Here is a 12,937-nt window from a genome sequence, read left to right as displayed (position 1 = left end):
AAGTCCTCGGCACCCACCGCCATACTGTTGGACACTGCTGGGAGTCATATCCACCCACCCCTCATATGCCTGGCCACTGCTGGGAGTCCTCTGTACCCAACCCTCATATGTCTTGGCACTGCTGGGAGTCCTCTGCACCCACCCCTCATATGTCTGGCCACTGCTGGGACTCCTTTGCACCAACCCCTCATATGTCTGGCCACTGTTGGGAGTCCTCTGCACCCACCCCCATACTGTTGGACACTGCTGGGAGTCATATCCACCCACCCCTCATATGTCTGGCCACTGCTGGAAGTCCTCTGCACCCACCCCTCATATGTCTGGCCACTGCTGGGAGTCCTCTGCTCCCAATCCTCATATGTCTGGCCACTGCTGGGAGTCCTCTGCACCCACCCCCATACTGTTGGATACTGCTGGAAGTCCTCTGCACCCACCCCTCAAACGCCTGGCCACTGGCGGGAGTCCTCTGCACCCAACCCTCATATGTCTTGGCACTGCTGGGAGTCCTCTGCACCCACGCCTCATATGTCTGGCCACTGCTAGGAGTCCTCTGCACCTACCCCTCATATGTCTGGCCACTGCTGGGAGTCCTCTGCACCCACCCCTCATATGTCTGGCCACTGCTGGGAGTCCTCTGCACCCACCCCATACTGTTGGATACTACTGGGAGTCCTCTGCACCCTCCCCCATACTCTTGGACTCTACTGGGAGTCCTCTGCACCCACCCCTCATATGTCTGGCCACTGCTGGGAGTCCTCTGCACCCACCCCATACTGTTGGATACTGCTGGGAGTCCTCTGCACCCACTCCATACTGTTGGACACTGCTGGGAGTCCTCTGCACCCACCCCATACTGTTGGACACTGCTGGGAGTCCTCTGTACCCAATCCTCATATGTCTGGCCACTGCTGGGAGTCCTCTGCACCCACCCCCATACTGTTTGACACTGCTGGGAGTCATATCCACCCACCCCTCATATGTCTGGCCACTGCTGGAAGTCCTCTGCACCCACCCCTCATATGTCTGGCCACTGCTGGGAGTCCTCTGCACCCAATCCTCATACGTCTGGCCACTGCTGGGAGTCCTCTGCACCCGCCCCCATACTGTTGGACACTGCTGGGAGTCCTCTGCACCCACCCCCATACTGTTGGACACTGTTGGGAGTCCTCTGCACCCACCCCTCATATGTCTGGCCACTGCTGGGAGTCCTCTGCACCCACCCCTCATATGTCTGGCCACTGCTTGGAGTCCTCTGCACCCACCCCTCATATGTGTGGCCACTGCTGAGAGTCCTCTGCACCCACCCCTCATATGTCTGGCCACTGCCTGGAGTCCTCTGCACCCGACCCTCATATGTCTGGCCACCGCTGGGAGTCCTCTGCACCCACCCCCATACTGTTGGACACTGCTGGGAGTCCTCTGCACCCACCCCTCATATGTCTGGCCACTGCTGAGTCCTCTGCACCCACCCCTCATATGTCTGGTTACTGCTGGGAGTCCTCTGCACCCAACCCTCATATGTCTGGCCACTACTGGGAGTCCTCTGCGCCCACCCCCATACTGTTGGACACTGCACCAACCCCTCATATGTCTGGCCTCTGCTGGGAGTCCTCTACACCCACCCCTCATATGTCTGGCCTCTGCTGGGAGTCCTCTACACCCACCCCTCATATGTCTGGCGTCTGCTGGGAGTCCTCTGCACCCACCCCTCATATGTCTGGCCTCTCCTGGGAGTCCTCTGCACCCACCCCTCATATGTCTTGCCTCTGCTGGGAGTCCTCTGCACCCACCCCTCATATGTCTGGCCACTGCTGGCAGTCCTCTGCACCCACCCCTCATATGTCTGGCCACTGCTGGGAGTCCTCTGCACCCACCCCCGTACTGTTGGACACTGCTGGGAGTCTTCTGCACCCAACCCTCATATGTCTGGCCTCTGCTGGGAGTCATATCCTCCTACCCCTCATATGTCTTGCCTCTGCTGGGAGTCTTATCCACCCATCCCTCATATGTCACGCACCGTACCCCAACATCCATGGTGTGTTTGCGCATCGTATCACTATTGCAATGGTGCCATACGCGAGCGCGTGTGACGCACCGTACCTCAACATTCATGGCCACTGCTGGGAGTCCTCTGCACTTACCCCCATACTGTTGGCCTCTGCTGGAAGTCCTCGGCACCCACCGCCATACTGTTGGACACTGCTGGGAGTCCTCTGCACCCACCCCTCATATGCCTGGCCACTGCTGGGAGTCCTCTGCACCCACCCCTCATATGTCTGGCCACTGCTGGGAGTCCTCTGCACCCACCCCTCATATGTCTGGGCAGTGCTGGGAGTCCTCTGCACCCACCCCTCATATGTCTGGCCACTGCTCGGAGTCCTCTGCACCCACCCCATATTGTTGGATGCTGCTGGGAGTCCTCTGCACCCTCCCCCATACTGTTGGACACTGCAGGGAGTCCTCTGCACCCACCCCTCATATGTCTGGCCTCTGCTGGGAGTCCTCTACACCCATCCTTCATATGTCTGGCCTCTGCTGGGAGTCCTCTACCGCCACCCCTCATATGTCTGGCCTCTGCTGGGAGTCTTCGGCACCCACCGCCATACTGTTGGACACTGCTGGGAGTCCTCTACACTCACCCCTCATGTGCCTGGCCACTGCTGGGAGTCCTCTGCACCCACCCCTCATATGTGTGGCCACTGCTGGGAGTCCTCTGCACCCACCCCTCATATGTCTGGCCACTGCTGGAAGTCCTCTGCACCCACCCCTCATATGTCTGGCCACTGCTGGGAGTCCTCTGCACCCAATCCTCATATGTCTGGCCACTGCTGGGAATCCTCTGCACCCACCCCCATACTGTTGGACACTGCAGGGAGTCCTCTGCACCCACCCCTCATATGTCTGGCCTCTGCTGGGAGTCCTCTACACCCACCCCTCATATGTATGGCCTCTGCTGGGAGTCCTCTACAGCCACCCCTCATATGTCTGGTTACTGCTGGGAGTCCTCTGCACCCAACCCTCATATGTCTGGCCACTACTGGGAGTCCTCTGCGCCCACCCCCATACTGTTGGACACTGCACCAACCCCTCATATGTCTGGCCTCTGCTGGGAGTCCTCTACACCCACCCCTCATATGTCTGGCCTCTGCTGGGAGTCCTCTACACCCACCCCTCATATGTCTGGCGTCTGCTGGGAGTCCTCTGCACCCACCCCTCATATGTCTGGCCTCTCCTGGGAGTCCTCTGCACCCACCCCTCATATGTCTTGCCTCTGCTGGGAGTCCTCTGCACCCACCCCTCATATGTCTGGCCACTGCTGGCAGTCCTCTGCACCCACCCCTCATATGTCTGGCCACTGCTGGGAGTCCTCTGCACCCACCCCCGTACTGTTGGACACTGCTGGGAGTCTTCTGCACCCAACCCTCATATGTCTGGCCTCTGCTGGGAGTCATATCCTCCTACCCCTCATATGTCTTGCCTCTGCTGGGAGTCTTATCCACCCATCCCTCATATGTCACGCACCGTACCCCAACATCCATGGTGTGTTTGCGCATCGTATCACTATTGCAATGGTGCCATACGCGAGCGCGTGTGACGCACCGTACCTCAACATTCATGGCCACTGCTGGGAGTCCTCTGCACTTACCCCCATACTGTTGGCCTCTGCTGGAAGTCCTCGGCACCCACCGCCATACTGTTGGACACTGCTGGGAGTCCTCTGCACCCACCCCTCATATGCCTGGCCACTGCTGGGAGTCCTCTGCACCCACCCCTCATATGTCTGGCCACTGCTGGGAGTCCTCTGCACCCACCCCTCATATGTCTGGGCAGTGCTGGGAGTCCTCTGCACCCACCCCTCATATGTCTGGCCACTGCTCGGAGTCCTCTGCACCCACCCCATATTGTTGGATGCTGCTGGGAGTCCTCTGCACCCTCCCCCATACTGTTGGACACTGCAGGGAGTCCTCTGCACCCACCCCTCATATGTCTGGCCTCTGCTGGGAGTCCTCTACACCCATCCTTCATATGTCTGGCCTCTGCTGGGAGTCCTCTACCGCCACCCCTCATATGTCTGGCCTCTGCTGGGAGTCTTCGGCACCCACCGCCATACTGTTGGACACTGCTGGGAGTCCTCTACACTCACCCCTCATGTGCCTGGCCACTGCTGGGAGTCCTCTGCACCCACCCCTCATATGTGTGGCCACTGCTGGGAGTCCTCTGCACCCACCCCTCATATGTCTGGCCACTGCTGGAAGTCCTCTGCACCCACCCCTCATATGTCTGGCCACTGCTGGGAGTCCTCTGCACCCAATCCTCATATGTCTGGCCACTGCTGGGAATCCTCTGCACCCACCCCCATACTGTTGGACACTGCAGGGAGTCCTCTGCACCCACCCCTCATATGTCTGGCCTCTGCTGGGAGTCCTCTACACCCACCCCTCATATGTCTGGCCTCTGCTGGGAGTCCTCTACAGCCACCCCTCATATGTCTGGCCTCTGCTGGGAGTCCTCTGCACCCACCCTCATATGTCTGGCCTCTCTTGGGAGTCTTCTGCACCCACCCCTCATATGTCTTGCCTCTCCTGGGAGTCCTCTGCACCCACCCCTCATATGTCTGGCCACCGCTGGGAGTCCTCTGCACCCACCCCTCATATGTCTGGCCACTGCTGGGAGTCCTCTGCACCCACCCCAATACTGTTGGACACTGCTGGGAGTCCTCTGCACCCACCCCTCATATGTCTGGCCTCTGCTGGGAGTCTTATCCTTCTACCCCTCATATTTCTTGCCTCTGCTGGGAGTCTTATCCACCCACCCCTCATACGTCACTCACCGTACCCCAACATCCATGGTGTGTTTGCGCATTGTATCACTATTGCAATGGTGCCATACGCAAGCGCGTGTGACGCACCGTACCCCAACATTCATGGTGTGTGTGCACATCGCGTGACACGCACCGTACACCAACATTGATGGCCTGTGTGTGCATCGCGTGACCTGCACTGTACCCCAACATTCATGGCGTGTGTGCGCATCGCGTGACCCGCACCGTATCCCAACATTCACGGCGTGTGTGCGGCTGATATCACTATTGAAATGGTGGTATACGCGAGCGTGTATGATGCACCGTACAGGTACACTTCCGTTGTTACGGTATGTTGTACTCACCGTATGTGCCGTCGTCTGTTTCTATGCACCAAGTGGTAGGCGTACAGGACTGGGATGGCTCGGACAATGGGGTTACATGGCGCGTATGTCGCGTACCGGGGGTGCGGTTCGGGTCAGACTCTGCTTTTACGGATGTTTTGAGGTCCCGTAGAAAAAGCGTCATACGGAGTGTCGCAGAGACGAATCGTACTTGCTGGTCTGGAAACTGGTGCTTCTTTACGTATGGACGTCGCGTACTGCGTGATCCGGATACAAATCATATGCACTTTTTTCTTGTACGGTGTTTGGTAAGATTCGTACGGAGACCTGCTTTGGGTTTGGATTGTACTTCATCGTTCGTACGGGGATGTTGAAGGTGTACGATTCGTACGGGAAATACGCCCCGTACAGCTATTCGTAGGGGATTGTACCGAATCGGAATCGGCCCCTTAATGTTGAATAAATTGTTTTAGTTGTGTTTGTTATATATTTTAAATGTTATATGAGTGTATATGTTAATTATTTAAATTATAGTGTGAAAAATAATACTTTATTTGTATTTTTGAGTTGTCGATTTTTTTATTGTCGATATTGTTGATGTCTATATTTTAGTTATCAATATTTTTGATATGTGCAATCTTTATTTTTAACTTTCGATATTTAGAATTTCGATATTTGTTTGCGATTTTTGTGTGGTCGATGTTTTTGTATTACGATATTGTGTAATCGATATTTTTGTAGTTTTATAAATAAATATAGAACGTCAAATTTTTTGTCTTCGATATTTAGCACAAGATGTTTTTGTATGTCGTTTTTTTTTTCAGTTTCGATATTCTGTTAGTGATTCAAACTTCGAATCTGCAAGTATTTATATAAATCGTGTGTATCCAGATGAAACTTATCCTTTAAAAATAAGTAAGAGGCCGCGGTCCCATTCAAACCTAGATCCCCTAGCGCTACTAGCCCTATCAACGTCCTCCTAAAAGTGGTCTGATCTTAAAAAATGAGGGGTAGAAGTCTAGCAGCTGTAAAGGGTGTTTAAAAATCAATGTTCGGGATAGTCCATTTGCTTCGGATCTTGCGCCAGACTGAAAACATTGTCCCAATGACCTTGAACTTAGTCTTCTTATAGTAACTAGGTTCAAGAATCCGCAACAAGATCCCCTTATCGTCCTCTCCTAGACCTATTTAATAAATTGAGGGCCTACCAGACAATGGCACCACTACCCTATCTCCCAGCAATGGTAAACCAAAATGTTGAATCAGTGAAGACAAAAAATAGAGCAAAAGGTTAGGTACTGACCAGCCACCCCATTCTCTCGGGAGGCACATCCACTTCGCAGCCCTACGCTTGCGATGATATCCCCAGAGGAATCTTTTACAGGTCCTCTCTGCTTTAACCAAGCTAGATTGAGACTATTCCAAGGGAATAGTTCTAAATAAATATAAGAACTTTGGTAAAACCAGCATCTTAAGAACATTGCACCTGCCATACAGAGAGAGATGTAAATTATCCAGTCTTACCAAGATGGAGTTAACTGATTCTATCAATGCAGAAAGAATAGGGGACCCCCTCTAAGAGAAGAGAACACGGTCAGGGAGAAGAGGGGAAAAATAGAAACCTAAAGAAATAAAAAACTCCCTTGTGACCAAAGTTATTTGTACACAGGACTTAATCCCAGTAACCAAATGTGAGCGCCTAGGCGAATGTGTGAACCCACTAAGGAAATATTACCAACATACCTAAAAGGTATACAATTTGTATTTTCACTTCATTTTGTAAAATACTTTTTCATAACTTATACAAATCCATAAATATTATTACAGATATCAAATTTCAACATAATTAATTCACAAATCAACATAAATGAGAAACACAATACAAATGATCAAATCGTAAAGACCCGGGAAGAGACAACCGAAAACATCACTACAACTCAATCAGACTTGACTCACACACATCCAGACACACATTCACATTCATAATATATCTGGGGAACACAATTACAGAATGACAAAGTAAATGGGATGACCAAAGACAAAAACTGCACAATGGCAGGATGTTATAGTGGCCGTGGTCGATGCGTTTTGGTGGCTGCACGCTGATAGAATGCCACCTTCATCAGGACCTGCCAGATATACAGCCCCAGAACAAGGGGGGCAAAAAGTCACTCCGCCCGGGAAAGATAAAATCACACACTTAAAAGATCAAAATATTAGTATTAAAGCCAAGGAACCCACATCAGATAATTTAAGGAAAAAATCAAAACACATGGGAAAGCACTATTCAGTTGCTCGATATGAACACCAATATCAGCATCTCGAAGGGCAAGATGTAAATACGGGCTCAACCATTGTCCTACTAGTGTACAATGCTGATAAACTATCAAATTTACCAATGGTTGCAGACATAGCCTGGAACCCACACTGTCCCAATATCGAGACCCGACAAGAGTTATAATAGATGTATATAAGACTGCCCGGGACACAGAACTCCATAGAGAGCCCTCGTGACGAAATGACTAAAGTTCGGAGGCATGTAACATCCATGTCTTACCTGCGGGGGTTAAACCCCGTAGATCATTCGTAGAGGAACGATTGTTCAGAATTCAGAAGCTTCAATTCCTGAATCTACATACAAAGAAAGAAGGAAAGCCGGGCAACAGGAGAACAGAATGTCAAACCCTCCTAGATCCAGGATCAAAAACAAATGACACTAATTAGGACAAAACAATCTATAGCCTACTGACCTGACACATTTACTTTCTTTGCTTCTATAAGACGTTCACGACACAGGAACAATCTGGCGAGAAAATATTGCAACTCCCGAAGGCGGGCCTCCAAACTGCAAAACAAGCCCCAAAGTAAGACACAAAGTGACTAACAACATCCTATAGATCAAACTCAGGCACATCCTGATCTCAATAAATCATAGTCCAGAACGGAAAAAGAGTGGGCAGAGAACCACCCCTCACTTAAATAAATCCATCCTAGTTTTTCCTACATAGGGCTTATCCAAAATAATGAGATGTTGCATTACACCCCTATGATCGATCCGTAACTTCTTCTCCCTCTTAGTCTTCCAAAATTGACTAATTTGCTCTATGTAGGAAGCAGCGAACAGTACTGTAGTCAAGCTTGCCTATAAGCATAAATGATGAGCAGATCACATAGTGTTCTATACTTCCAATGTTCCATCTATAACAACTGTACATAGTGCATAAAGCATGTTAACCGCCTGACAAACAACCATATTGCAGTCCTGGTGCATGATAATGCAAGAGTCTTACAAAATATGCATATTAACAACTCACAGGGAGCACTTATTCATATAATATGTTGAGAGCCAGCGCGGAGAGTATAAATCCCCCAGGCAGCAGTATGCCTATACAACTCATGGGTTAAGCATGGACGCCACATTAGCAAGACTTTCCTGTGCTAATCGTAATTCTACTAAATGTGTGATCGCCGAACAATTCACGAAACTTGAGACAGTCGAAAGAACTGTGCACGTAGAGAAATAATATCTTAAATCCGGCAGAGTTCACATATTCACTCAGCGCTCCATTTGTCAAAAAGTTACACTATCGGCGCGGTGTATATACCCCAATACACCATTAAAGAAGAGCACCCGGCGCCTCACCTTTAAACCATAATGCAATGTCTCCTGAGATAGCCGCATACGCCGTGTTCGCATTCACCCGGAAGGAAACAGGACTTCCGATGCACTCAATTAAGGAACTGGAAAATCTTGAATAGTGATGGAGAGGCCTCCCAACTGGAGCAACCCTTGGTGGCCTATCTGAGAAATAGAAACCTGCATGACATATTAGTGCACTCAAGACCTAGAGCGAGTAGTTCCCGCCAGACCTCTATCACAGGCCTATCAATTATCTCTGGCAACCACTAGTGTGGTTCTTGTCATGCCTTTGAGGCTGCTATTACGATTCAAAAGGGGGTGTTGATGGACAGAGTATCTGAATTAAGCAGAACACTCCTGGAGTGGTGTGGCTCACTGGTTAGAGGCGGCAGACCTGGGAGCAGAAGTCGGCCCGGGACCAGGGTTCAATTCCCGACGCGGCAGGGTCGTGGACCAGGGTCAGCGGACTTGACAATTCTCGCCTCGGTGCCTACTCTAACCAGGGGTCGCACTCGGCAACTCTGGGCATTAGCTTGCCTAATCTCCACAACGGCCCCACCAACGCCGGGGATGCCTGGCTCCACCTTGGGGATTCCCAGTAGGGACCATCCCACAGGGAAAGCCAGGACGGGTTCCCCAGCGGTATACAGTGCCGGGACGCCCCTTTGCTGGGGCAGCTGTGCGCTTTACAAGTATACGGACATAAGGACATTTACCCAGTCAAAAGATCAGGGCTTGATCCATCACCGTTTTTTAGCTCACTGCACCATCCCAGTTCAGAACCTGGCTACATGCAAATTAGTCTGACCCTGGCCCAGTGCATCATGGGAACAGGGCAGACCAAACTACCAAGCCAATTCTTTACTGGAAAGGAAACAAGCTTCCGGGGAGCGGTTTCTGGCATTACAGCCGTCTTCGGCCCGGCTTGCTTGAATCCTGATGGTGCAGTGAGCAAGGGACTCACATCTGAGCATACCCTTCCACACTTGTGGTGGCCAAAACGATTCAAAAGGGGGTGGTGATGGACAGAGTATCTGAATTAAGCAGAACACTCCTACCCAGTCAAAAGATCAGGGCTTGATCCATCACCGTTTTTTAGCTCACTGCACCATCCCAGTTCAGAACCTGGCTACATGCAAATTAGTCTGACCCTGGCCCAGTGCATCATGGGAACAGGGCAGACCAAACTACCAAGCCAATTCTTTACTGGAAAGGAAACAAGCTTCCGGGGACCAGTTTCTGGCATTACAGCCGTCTTCGGCCCGGCTTGCTTGAATCCTGATGGTGCAGTGAGCAAGGGACTCACATCTGAGCATACCCTTCCACACTTGTGGTGGCCAAAACGATTCAAAAGGGGGTGGTGATGGACAGAGTATCTGAATTAAGCAGAACACTCCTACCCAGTCAAAAGATCAGGGCTTGATCCATCACCGTTTTTTAGCTCACTGCACCATCCCAGTTCAGAACCTGGCTACATACAAATTAGTCTGACCCTGGCCCAGTGCATCATGGGAACAGGGCAGACCAAACTACCAAGCCAATTCTTTACTGGAAAGGAAACAAGCTTCCGGGGACCGGTTTCTGGCATTACAGCCGTCTTCGGCCCGGCTTGCTTGAATCCTGATGGTGCAGTGAGCAAGGGACTCACATCTGAGCATACCCTTCCACACTTGTGGTGGCCAAAACGATTCAAAAGGGGGTGGTGATGGACAGAGTATCTGAATTAAGCAGAACACTCCTACCCAGTCAAAAGATCAGGGCTTGATCCATCACCGTTTTTTAGCTCACTGCACCATCCCAGTTCAGAACCTGGCTACATGCAAATTAGTCTGACCCTGGCCCAGTGCATCATGGGAACAGGGCAGACCAAACTACCAAGCCATTTCTTTACTGGAAAGGAAACAAGCTTCCGGGGACCGGTTTCTGGCATTACAGCCGTCTTCGGCCCGGCTTGCTTGAATCCTGATGGTGCAGTGAGCAAGGGACTCACATCTGAGCATACCCTTCCACACTTGTGGTGGCCAAAACGATTCAAAAGGGGGTGGTGATGGACAGAGTATCTGAATTAAGCAGAACACTCCTACCCAGTCAAAAGATCAGGGCTTGATCCATCACCGTTTTTTTTTGCTCACTGCACCATCCCAGTTCAGAACCTGGCTACATGCAAATTAGTCTGACCCTGGCCCAGTGCATCATGGGAACAGGGCAGACCAAACTACCAAGCCAATTCTTTACTGGAAAGGAAACAAGCTTCCGGGGACAGGTTTCTGGCATTACAGCCGTCTTCGGCCCGGCTTGCTTGAATCCTGATGGTGCAGTGAGCAAGGGACTCACATCTGAGCATACCCTTCCACACTTGTGGTGGCCAAAACGATTCAAAAGGGGGTGGTGATGGACAGAGTATCTGAATTAAACAGAACACTCCTACCCAGTCAAAAGATCAGGGCTTGATCCATCACCGTTTTTTAGCTCACTGCACCATCCCAGTTCAGAACCTGGCTACATGCAAATTAGTCTGACCCTGGCCCAGTGCATCATGGGAACAGGGCAGACCAAACTACCAAGCCAATTCTTTACTGGAAAGGAAACAAGCTTCCGGGGACCGGTTTCTGGCATTACAGCCGTCTTCGGCCCGGCTTGCTTGAATCCTGATGGTGCAGTGAGCAAGGGACTCACATCTGAGCATACCCTTCCACACTTGTGGTGGCCAAAACGATTCAAAAGGGGGTGGTGATGGACAGAGTATCTGAATTAAGCAGAACACTCCTACCCAGTCAAAAGATCAGGGCTTGATCCATCACCGTTTTTTAGCTCACTGCACCATCCCAGTTCAGAACCTGGCTACATGCAAATTAGTCTGACCCTGGCCCAGTGCATCATGATTTTGTGATCTTTGGGTTTTTTTGGGGGATCTTTTGGGTTTTCCGTTCTTGGCTCCTTTTCAGGATGCCCTAGACTACATTTTCCTATGACGTCGATCCCCCGATTAGGGAGTGCTTGGAGGACTCACATTCAGTCCATTTATGGGGGTTATTGATAGTCACAGGCTCCCCAGCCTTATATATGTATGTAGCTTAGGTTGTTTGTACTCATTTCTATAACCAGTTGAAGGATTTCAGCATAGATCACCCTTCCAAGATGGCGCCCGCTGTTTTGTTGGGATTAGTCCCTCTTTACTTTTTAGGGAATGTGCGTAATAAACACACGTATTCACATTGGCCGCTCTGGTGATCAGAGGCAGGCATGGCAGCGTGATGTCCTGTAGTCCTTCACACTTTATGCCGGCCTGACCAGGTGGTCCGGTTTTGCAGTGGGAGAAGCGCGTATGTAATAGAGCGCATCAGAAGTCCTGTTTCCTTCCGGGTGAATGCGAACACGGTGTATGCGGCTATCTCAGGAGACATTGCATTATGGTTTAAAGGTGAGGCGTTGGGTGCTCTTCTTTAGTGGCGTATTGGGCTATATACACTGCGTCGATAGTGTAACTTTTTGACAAAGGGAGCGCCGAGTGAATATGTGTACTCTGCCGGATTTAAGATATTATTTCTCTACGTGCACAGTTCTTTCGACTGTCAAGTTTCGTGAATAATTGTTCGGCGATCACACATTTAGTAGAATTACAATTAGCACGGGAAAGTCTTGCTAATGTGGCGTCCATGCTTAACCTATGAGTTGTATAGGCATACTGCTGCCTGGGGGGTTTATACTCACCGCGCTGGCTCTAAACATATTATATGAGTAAGTGCTCCCTGTGAGTTGTTAATATGCATATTTTGTAAGACTTTCTTGCATTATCATGCACCAGGACTGCGATATGGTTGTTTGTCAGGCGCAGGTTAACATGCTTTATGCACTATGTACAGCTGTTGTAGATGGAACATTGGGAGTATAGAACACTGTGATCTGCTCAGCATTTATGCTTATAGGCAAGCTTGACTACAGTACTGTTTGCTGCTTCCTACATATTGAAAATTAGTAAATTTTGGAAGACTAAGAGGGAGAAGAACTTACGGATCGATCATAGTGGTTGTAAGGCAACATCTCATTATTGTGGATAACCCCTATGTAGGAAAAACTAGGATGGATTTATTTAAATAAGGGGTGGTTCTCTGCCCACTCTTTTTCCGTTCTTGACTATGAATTATTGAGATC

Source organism: Lissotriton helveticus, chromosome 8 (assembly GCF_964261635.1).
Source record: "Lissotriton helveticus chromosome 8, aLisHel1.1, whole genome shotgun sequence".
Lineage (NCBI taxonomy): Eukaryota > Metazoa > Chordata > Amphibia > Caudata > Salamandridae > Lissotriton > Lissotriton helveticus.
The sequence above is the reverse complement of the archived record's forward strand: the minus strand, read 5'-3'. Positions refer to the sequence as shown.